Genomic DNA, 10,084 nt, shown 5'->3' with positions numbered 1-10,084 from the left:
TTCCTTCAGAAGGGAAAACGAATGATAAATCATCCCGCCTTGTGGGGTTTTGAAGACTAACCCTGCACCTGCCCTTCTTCTAGGAGTACCGTCAGGATCCGACTCTGTGCGAGAGGCTCCATCAAAATATAACTCCCATGGGGACTCAATGTCAGTAGCGAACACATCCTCATCAGGAAGTTCTACTACAAGTGGAGAGTCGTCCGGCACCGGGTGCGCTGCAAGAAAATCAGCTAAAGCTTGACCTTTAACAGCTTTTTGTGGCACATAAGTAATATCAAATTCCATCATTAGGACAGCCCATTTTCCAAGGCGTCCCATAAGCGCTGGTTGATTTAATACATACCTCACAGGATCCGCTCTAGCAATGAGCTGAATCTGGTGGGCTAACATGTAATGTCGCAGCTTCTTTAATGCAAAAATGAGGGCCAAGCACAACTTTTCAATGGCAGAATAGTTATGCTCAGCGCCCACCATAGTACGGCTCAAATAATAACATGCTACTTCTTTGCCTTCATCATTATGTTGTGCGAGAAGAGCGCCCACAGAGGCAGGTTGCGTAGCAATGTAAAGAATGAGAGGTCGACCTTTAACAGGTGCAGCCAATACAGGAGAATTAAGAAGGTACCGTTTGATACTGTCAAAAGCATTTTGACATTTATCATCCCATTGGAATGGCACCCCCTTTTTCATCAGCCTTGTAAAGGGTTGAGTACGCCCAGAAAGGTTAGAAATAAACCTTCGTATATACGCCAAATGACCTTGCAATTTTTTTAACTTGTTCAGGTCAGTCGGTGGCGGCAATTTTGTAACAGCCCTAATATTCTTAGGCGAGATTTCAATGCCACGGTTGTGTACAATGAACCCTAAGAACACACCGGACTGTACCGCGAAGGCGCATTTAAGCGGATTCATTTTCAATTGATGTTGTCGAAGTCGATTAAAAACTACCCGAAGATCATCTTGGTGTTGCAATCGATTCTTTGTTTTCACCACGATGTCATCAATGTAGCACTCCACCGAATTGTGAATGAGGTCATCGAGAACAATGGTCATCGCCCGTTGGTACGTGGCCCCAGCATTTTTCAAGCGAAATGGCATCACCGTGTAATAAAAATTCCCTTTCGGAGTTCGGAAAGCAGTGTCTGTTGCATCCTGCTCATCCATTTTGATTTGATTATAACCAGAGGACCCGTCCATAAAAGACAAGGCACCATAACCTGTAGTTGCATCAACCACCATTTCAGTAATAGGAATAGGAAAATCATCTTTAGGACAGGCACGATTTAAGTCGCGGAAATCCACGTAGACTCGTACCTGACCATTCTTTTTTATAACAGGGACAATATTGGCCAGCCACCGCGGATATTGAATTTCTTTAATAAATCCTGCAGTGATTAATCGGCTCACCTCGGCGATGATATCATCTTGTAATTCCGGGCGACAGCGACGTGGAGCCTGCTTTACTGGCTGGTATTGAGGATCAATTGCGAGTTTGTGCGTCGCAACGCGAGTGTCGAGCCCAGGCATCTCTTTGTATGACCAAGCAAAACAATCGCGGAATTCCATAAGGAATTCTCTATAATTTTCTTTTTCCTCAGGCGAGAGGGAGCTACTGACAAAAGTAGGACGCGGATCCTCTTCTGTCCCAATGTTAATTTCAGTGAGCTCATCGACCGTGAGCTGGCCACCATCTTCAAGTTGTTGGGGGGCAGGAGCAGCCTCTAGCACTTCCCCTTCTTTTACATTCATCGCTCTATGCACCTAAGACAAAAGATAATTCTCGTTTTTCACCCCATGACGTGCGTTTGCAGCTGCAGCAAAAGAACGAGGTTTATGGGAAGTTTGATATATAATATTACCAACCTCCTCATCAGAGAGATATTGATCATTATCAGTGTGTATCACATGGCATGTAACACACTGATCTCCATCTTCTTCATCCTCGCTTTCCGAGAATTCTGAAGGGATATATCCCAAGCCATATTTTGGTTGATCCTTGCACTTCCTTTTAATAAACTCCTCAGCTTGCTCCCACCACTCCTCGCAAATTGCGGGTGGTGGCGGTAACCTGCGGTTTCTCTGAAGTTTAATTCCTGAATTTTCCAATAGGCGAACCAATTTTGGTTCAGCCTTTAAAGAAACTAATGCTACTTCAGTGTCGGGAACAGAAGCAGGTAATTTAAAAATAAAATCACAGGGATGCACCTCTGGGACCTTATAGAATAAAGTAGGGAAAGTATGGATGTATGGGCCAGGAATTGCCCAGACTTCCAATGGTGTTGTTACTGTTACATACATCGCCGGCGGTTGTCTAAGTAGACCTCCAATTGATTCTTCAATTTCTGCTACCCTCTGTCGAACTACTCCTCCTTCCGGCGCTACATCTTTATCCTTTTTATCTTGCGGCGTTTGCAAAATCACCGGAGGAAGCAAATCATTTTCAGTAGCAGAGGATTTAGGAACTCCATGAGCTCCTGTATCATTTTTATTAGTGAGTGAAGCAGTCAAGATAGGGGTAGAAAGAAGCAAAGGCTCATGATATGTTGAGCCATATATTATTTTAGTATCAGGTACAGACCTCAGTATGAGCGGCACTGAAGTAGATACTCCGGTGCTCAGCGAAAATGGAGGTGTAGAGGAAGACGCCGCCGCTTTCTTGCTTGACGTGGCTCTCCGTCTTTCTTGTTTCTTCGAAGAACTTTGATTGAAATGAGACTGCACCTCCCGTGGGGGTGGCACGCCGGGTAAAACAATGACATCAGCAGGTGGTGCCACACGCCCTTATTGTGTTGAATGGTGTGATTCTTGAATGGCGTAAGGGGTGGTGTTACCCGCAATCCGATGTTGTTCGCCACTTTCATCAGCAAACTTTAAGCATTGATGCAGCGTCGACGGGACTACCTGATACTTGTGTATCCATGGTCTACCCAGGAGCACGGAATAAGATGTATTCGCTTCAATAACAAAGAATCTCACTTTAAAACTGAAGGAAGACATCTGAATTTTCACTGTGATGGAGCCTAATGCTGGTCTCCCTTGGTTATCAAAACCACATATCACCACCTCCGTGGGTTCCAAATCATCCAATGTATAACCAGCCCGAGTTAAACTTCGCACCGGCAAGATATTCACCGCGGATCCCGGATCAATCAAGATACGACGCAGGTGTGCAACTCCAATATTTCCTTCTATATATAATGGATGATTATGATTATCATCCGCCACCACCTTGTCTTCTTCCGAGAAAGTTATCTCATTTGTATTAAAATAATTACATTGTAAGCGGTGCTTAGCCATTGACACCTCATATAGTTCAGGCGTTTGTAATGCCTTCACAAGTGATTCACGCAATTCAGGCACTAACATTAATGCATCATAAACACTTAACAGTGCCGGTATACGTTTCAAATGTGCAACCACATTATAGTCAATGTCGGTCACTCTTCCTTTCTCGTGCACACCCCCTTTAGGTGTGCTATCTGGCACGCCATCATCTTTCACTGGTTGGGCTTGCTCCTTGCCGGGCCTTTGAAGGTAAACTCTTTCAGGAAGAACCTTCCCACCTCGGAGATTCATGTTCACCTCCTTCACAAGGACCTTTTCTAATTCAGCTTCGGCACGCATTGCTTCACGCTCGTGCGGTGTGACCCCCTCATCCGAGTCGGTGCTAGTATTATCCTTGTAATCGAGGATCACATTGCACGCGGCTTTATGAGATGGTGTTGATGGACTTTCTTTTTCAGAACTCGAGTTAACTTCTTTTGGCAATTGCCCCCAATTGCGAGGCATGAATTGCGCTAGAGTAGGAGGAATTCGGCGAGGTCGAGGAAATGATTCATCTCCCTCGGACCTTGGCACGAATCTAGGTGGCATACGGCGTTTACTCGGGTCGTGCCATCTTCTTGTGAATGTGGCATGGCCATCATGTCGATAAGTATTATTGAATGGACGCCTATATTGTTCTTGTGCAGCCCTTCTAGGGATTTGCTTCTGAGTGTTGGCAAGGTTAACCAACTGGCGTTCCACTTGGGCTAATGGCACCCAATCACCTTTTTCAATATTTGTGTTTCTCATCTTAGATGTTGGTCCCACTGTCACCATGTTTACAGCATGGTAATCAGGGTTAATAGCGTCAGGTTGAATTGCTAATCTTTTCTCATCAACCGCCCTCTGTAGCCATTCCTTGAAGGCCACACAATCCTCGATGACATGTCCAACATATCGATGATATGGACAATACAAACGGTTATCAGTCATTCCAACTTGATCAGGCCTCCTTGGTTCAGGCAGGGTCAAGTGATTATGAGCCATCACTTGATTAAAGAAACCTTTAACCATTTCTCGGCGGAAAACATATAGTTTCTTCAAAAGCTCCTGAATAGAAGGACGAGATTTGCCCCCGGTAGGCTCGCTCCTTGAGCCTAACATGGGAACATTATTTTGATTCACCATTCTTGTAGTATTAGCTTCATTTGACGCCTTAGGCTTAGCGCCACCATTATTTGCTTTGACATTCGTATTAAACCTCTTTGAAGGATCAAAACCGCTAGCATTTTTATAGAGCTCCATGATTTGAGGAGATTTTTCATACTCCAATTTTGTTGCTGCCACCGCTAAACTAAGAGCGCTAAAACACTTCGGTTCACGTCGGGATACTTCTATTGACCAATGATGTAGCATACCGTGGACGCACATTTCAATGGCATCCTCGGGGTGCATCTCTCGAGCAAGACGAACATAACTGTTGCGGAAGCGGATTATGTAATCATCAATTTTCTCATCACGTTTCTGTTGAACTTGAGCTAGCTCAACGACGGAGAAATCTTTTTTCATCGTCACAAAATGAGCTTTGAAAAGATCTTTCATACTCTTCCAATCAGAAATGGAGCCAACCGGAAGTCGGCTATACCAATGAAAAGCAGCCCCTGTTAGAGAACCAGAGAACTGTCTTAAGAGAAGAGATGGGTTACGTGCAGTATCACCACACGTCGCCTCAAAATATGCCAAGTGCTCCCGTGCATCTCCGGTTCCATCAAACTGACGGAACTTTGGTGGGTGCCATCCAACTGGAAATGGCACTAGATCATGCCATGAATCATATGGCTTGTCGAGTTCACTTTCAGAGTTCATCGGAGCTTGTTCTGCAATTACTTGCTTCATTTTTCTGTCAATCAAGTCCTCAATCACATCATAATATTCTTTTAATGTGTTTGGAGGTGGTGCAGTATTACTAGTAGCACCGACAGGAGGTCTATTAGTCTCTTCTATCCTTGGGTGGTGATTTGCAGCATTTAATTAAGCTATCTGAGGATCAACGACAGGTGATGCAGGAGGTGGCTGGCCCCCTTGACCTGTACCTGTCAATATATCAAAGAGTTGATCAAACCTCGCATGGAGGTTATCTAATTGTCGTTGTTGCGACCGCAGTCGTTCTTCTAACTCTGGATCACGTGATGATGCAGCCAGGTCAGTGGAAATCTGTACGGCTGGCAATGTCAGGGACCCAGTGCCCGGCGGGATCTGTACGGCCGGTAATGTCAGGGACCCGGTGCCTGGCGGAATCTGTACGGCCAGTAATGCCTGGGACCCAGTACCTGGCAGGACATCAGTTGCTTCACCAGTCACATGTGCCGGTGCGGTGTTTTGATCTCCTAGCATCCCCTCATCATCCGAAAATATCGATGACGCCAACACAGGGTAGTCGGGGTGATTAGGGAGAAATTGCAATGAAGAGCTAGAGTCATCATCAGTGCATTCAGTCAGATAGCCATCTTCCCTTGCGTTAGATACACGCTGAGAAGCTATAACTTTCAAGCGAGTCCCAATACCTGGACGACTTGCTATTTGTTCCAAAAAACGAATGTTTTGAGGAAGACGAGCTGTGAGCTCAGTATAAGGGTGGTATAATGCCGATGTTTGGAGTATCCTTCTTTCTTTAGAAGGGAAACCCCCATCAGAAGAATTCGCCAAACAAGGAGCTGCTATTAAAGACGTTGATCCATCATCATTTGCTTCTTTTTCTATACTTCTAAACTAACCACGTACTTTTTCAAATTTTGGCAATATTTTTTTAGTGAACACCGTCTTTGGGATGGGCACGATTTCCTCATCAGAGGGATATGAGAGTTCCTTCTCAACACGAGGAGGTACCCAATTTGTATCATTTTCTGAATCAGAGTGTGCAGTTAAAGCTCCGCACATCACGATATCCATCGTATTTGGATCCACCTCTTTAGGTCTGACCTTCACACTACTTGACTGAGAGTCGATCTCATTGACATGAGATGACAGAGTAGACTTCTTCCTCTCATGAATATTAGGTGAGTTTTGATGACTCGCCTGTTTATCCGCCACTTGTGAAGCCACTATTGGTGCTTCTAGTAAAACATCTTCCTTTTTGGAGATCATCGGTTCATGTTTCTTCTCTCCTTGATCAGGAGCTTTTTGAAATGATGGCTGATGGCTGCCATCAAGGTTTTGGGCCATCTCTCCCTGTGGTTGTCGTGGCTTTGGCACAAGGCGATCGACAAGGAAGTTATATCTTTCATTTTACAAGAGCGTCGGAGAAAGACGCAATGTGATTTTATCATAAAAAGGATGGATATTTCCCTCAGGTCTTACTCGAACATGCACATTTCCTAGTACAAGTTCTTGCAATTCCTGGTACATGGCACGCCGATTTTGTCTACGTTTGTCACGTTTTCGTTGGTTCACTGTAGGAACATAAGCAGCCCTTGATTGGCTTGGAGGTGTAGGGAGAAGTGGCGGCGCAACACGAGGGCCCATCATAGGCTCACGCTTTGCATGTTCCGCCTCTCGCCTTTGATCAAGTTGCCGCGGAGGCGACCGTTGACCTTGTTGCATATTAGCCACACCTGGATGAGGTGGTGTTGATTCTCTCTTGGGTTCATCATGACGTTGTTGCTGTTGAGATTCTACAGGCCGCCATTGTGGGCGTGACCATGAATTCCAAAGCTGAGGCATGTGTGACTGCCTTGGTTGGAAAGAAGCAGGTGGAGGAGACCTCCGCCGCGGTGCCCAAGTCCTTCGCTCGTGTTGAGGGCGGTAGCTTGGCACGTAATGCCTAGCACCGGCCAGTCGAGACGACTCCGGTATTTCAAAATGACGTCTAGGGGAAGAACGGCTTAGCATGCCCCCAGATCGTGCATATGATTCAGGTTGTTGTGGATAGCGCCTAGGAGAAGAACGCCCTGATCCACCATTATTTCGGCGTTGAAGTTGTTGTTGGATCTCCATCATTTGAGATTGCAGCTGCTGGAGCTGTTGTTGTAATGGGTCTGAATGGGGTGCTGGCACTTCATTTGCTAGCGCCGCAAATTTATTTTCATCTTTACTAGTTCCGGCAGTAATGTGACATGCCGAAACTAGGGTCAGAGGACGGAAATTATTTACTCCATTATTAAGCATACCTCCTGGGAAATTGGCTACGCGTTTTAGGAGACGCGTCCAGAACTCATTCATGATAGCCTGTCTAATGAGCTGCTTCAACCGGTGTGGCTGATTAGCACACTGTCCCGGGAAGAATGTGTAAGGCTCATTGATAGGATCAGGGTGCTCTGACCCGATATCGTCAACTTGGTTTTGTTCATCATTTTGATTGAGTTGATCCTTCAACTGAGCATGCAGTTTATTCACTTGGCTCCGCTTCCTCCGGTAGTTGCGCGCAGCATTTATATTATTTTGGGACCGAGCGCTTCGAACTGACCAGGAAAGACGGTAAGCCTCCTTGTCAAGCTTCTCCATGATCTTGGTTTCCTCTTGGTGCACAGCTGGGGTGGAGCGAAGCTCCTTAGCAGCAGCTGTGGTTGAGCTTGTCTTCGAATTTTTGAGCAACTCTCGAGCCTCAGTTACTAAGGCCAACCTTTCCTTCCTAGCTTTGGAACCTGCACGCTTCTTAGCTTTCTTGGATAGGGCAGCACATGAATCAGCAGAGTCTTGCGTCGCGTGGACGTAGACCTTGCCCCCATGCTCGATGACCACCAAAGGAGGTTGAGTTCCAAACTGGAGCAAGCACGGTGTCGGCGAAAACTTTTCAGCTTCCTCCATGGTGATGGCAGGGAAGGACTCACCTACAAAAGGGAATCCTTCAATTAGCGCATCAATTTAAATAGCCATTGTATAAGCATATATGTAATACGTCTTGGCACAACCCTCATAAAAATATTTTATGCGGTGTGTGTTTGTACATATATATTTTTTGAACAATGTCACGTGACAATATTATCACAGAACCATCCATTAATAAGCTTCAATGGTCCTGTTTATTCATTATTATGGAGCCTTTATTTTGCTCGCTAATTTACCACAGCATCTGTACTCAACAGGACTACAGAGTAATGTCTTTGATAGCTGAATATTTAGACAACGCTAGCGCACAGATTCATGGTGCGCATAAATATTTTCCAACCAGCCATGAATACACCGGTTAATTAACCGGCCTTCCATTTAGCGAGCCTCTCTTTTTTTTTTTTGAAGGATTAACAACGACCATCAGAGCGCAGCAGAGATGGGAGGAGAATCAGGTCCCACTGGGCGTGCCATTTTATTTGATAAAAACAAAATAACGAACACATAGAAAATAGGGAAACCCTGTATTTTATTAATCACGATTCATTAACATGAATGTTTACAAATACATCAGGGCTCTCACAGGAGTTCGCCTTTTGCCTTCGCGAGGAATACTTAATGGAAAGGTATGCTGACTAGAGATTGCGTGCAGTCCGCTGATTCCCGGCGCCTAGCAATGAGGCTACCGGTTAATTATATCCATAGGACGAGCCTATGGAACACCTCCGATTAAGCTGCGCTTTGTGATCGTCGTCTTCAAAATTAATTGCTCGCCGAAGGTTGAGGTTGGTGCAGAAATTTAATGATAACTGTGATATAGGTGGCTTTGTTTTGCCGAAACCTGGTCACAATATATTATCACCACGTCCATACATGAATCAGGTATTATAATAAAGGAGATGACTTTTGCCTCGTCGGTGCCCAGTCATATATGCCGGCCTTTATTAGATATGGATATATCATTACTTTTACCTCGTCGGAACCTAGTAACGTGTATCCGTTCATATATGTTTGGACATGTTAGTAATATCATGACTCCGGCCTCGTAAATGCTCGGCCATTATTTTTATCTTCCAAAGATCACGAATAGCTCCCATGCATGTGCATGGTAGCAAAATATATTTTGTAAAACACCGCTTAGATTGTCCAATCACCAATGAAAGTTGGACATATCTAGCGCTGTTGTTATCGGTATCATAGTAACAAATACATGATCTAATCTCCAATAAGGGTCGGACATCTAATTTTGAGCATAGAAAATATCAAATAGTATTTGGATAATCCGATCGCCAATGAGGACTGGACCAGCCTTATACCATTGATTGTATAAATGGAGTTTAATGATAACCGTGTTTCGGCTCTCATTGATCTGGCTTTAATCATCAAGATCAAGATAGATTAAGAACATGTAGATGTTCCGATCGCCAATAAGGACCGAACATCTATTGTGTTTAATCTAGAAAATTAATATTTATTCAATGTGCTCACCATCCAGCGCAAATATCCTGAATGGCGGCATGTTGTCGATAAATGACTCGACTTGACGAAGGACGCCAGCTGCGGTGTTTAATTTTCTCCGCAGCGGCGTCGGTTTGCTATCACCGGGCGACTTCAATCTCCTCTCCTAATTTTCCTAATCTACTAAGAAGAATGGGATGAATGAAAATGGGCAGATGGGTGTCTCCTGTGGCGTCCTCGGCGTCCCCTGCTCTAGATGGGTTCTGCTCCTTATATAGGCAGCGGCGACGGAAACAGCCTCCGAATTTCCAGCGCCCCGTACGCTAATCCTCGTGATAAACCGATGCAGGGACGAGCCAATCCGTCGCCGTGTACTGCAGATAATTAATTATGTGATTAACATGTCTAATGACGGTGGGCCCATGTGTTTAATCGCCTGTCAATTTCCAAATTGGAGATAATGATCCTCACGTAGCAAAGCAAGTAACGATAGCACTTGCTTATTTCTTTTCTTTTAATTGCTCCAATCTTTTAA

General features: G+C 44.8%; 1 long non-coding RNA gene across 1 annotated transcript; it reads right to left on the bottom strand.

The window, feature by feature from the left end:
- Positions 1-8,603: 8,603 nt before the first annotated feature.
- Positions 8,604-9,784, bottom strand: LOC136357344 (uncharacterized). The gene is made up of 2 exons (XR_010742640.1): positions 9,580-9,784; positions 8,604-8,932 (listed from the first exon to the last, which is right to left on the bottom strand). It is a non-coding gene; the product is annotated as an uncharacterized lncRNA (long non-coding RNA).
- Positions 9,785-10,084: the final 300 nt, after the last annotated feature.

Source organism: Oryza sativa, chromosome 7 (assembly GCF_034140825.1).
Source record: "Oryza sativa Japonica Group chromosome 7, ASM3414082v1".
Lineage (NCBI taxonomy): Eukaryota > Viridiplantae > Streptophyta > Magnoliopsida > Poales > Poaceae > Oryza > Oryza sativa.
This window is presented reverse-complemented; position numbering and strand designations above follow the sequence as displayed.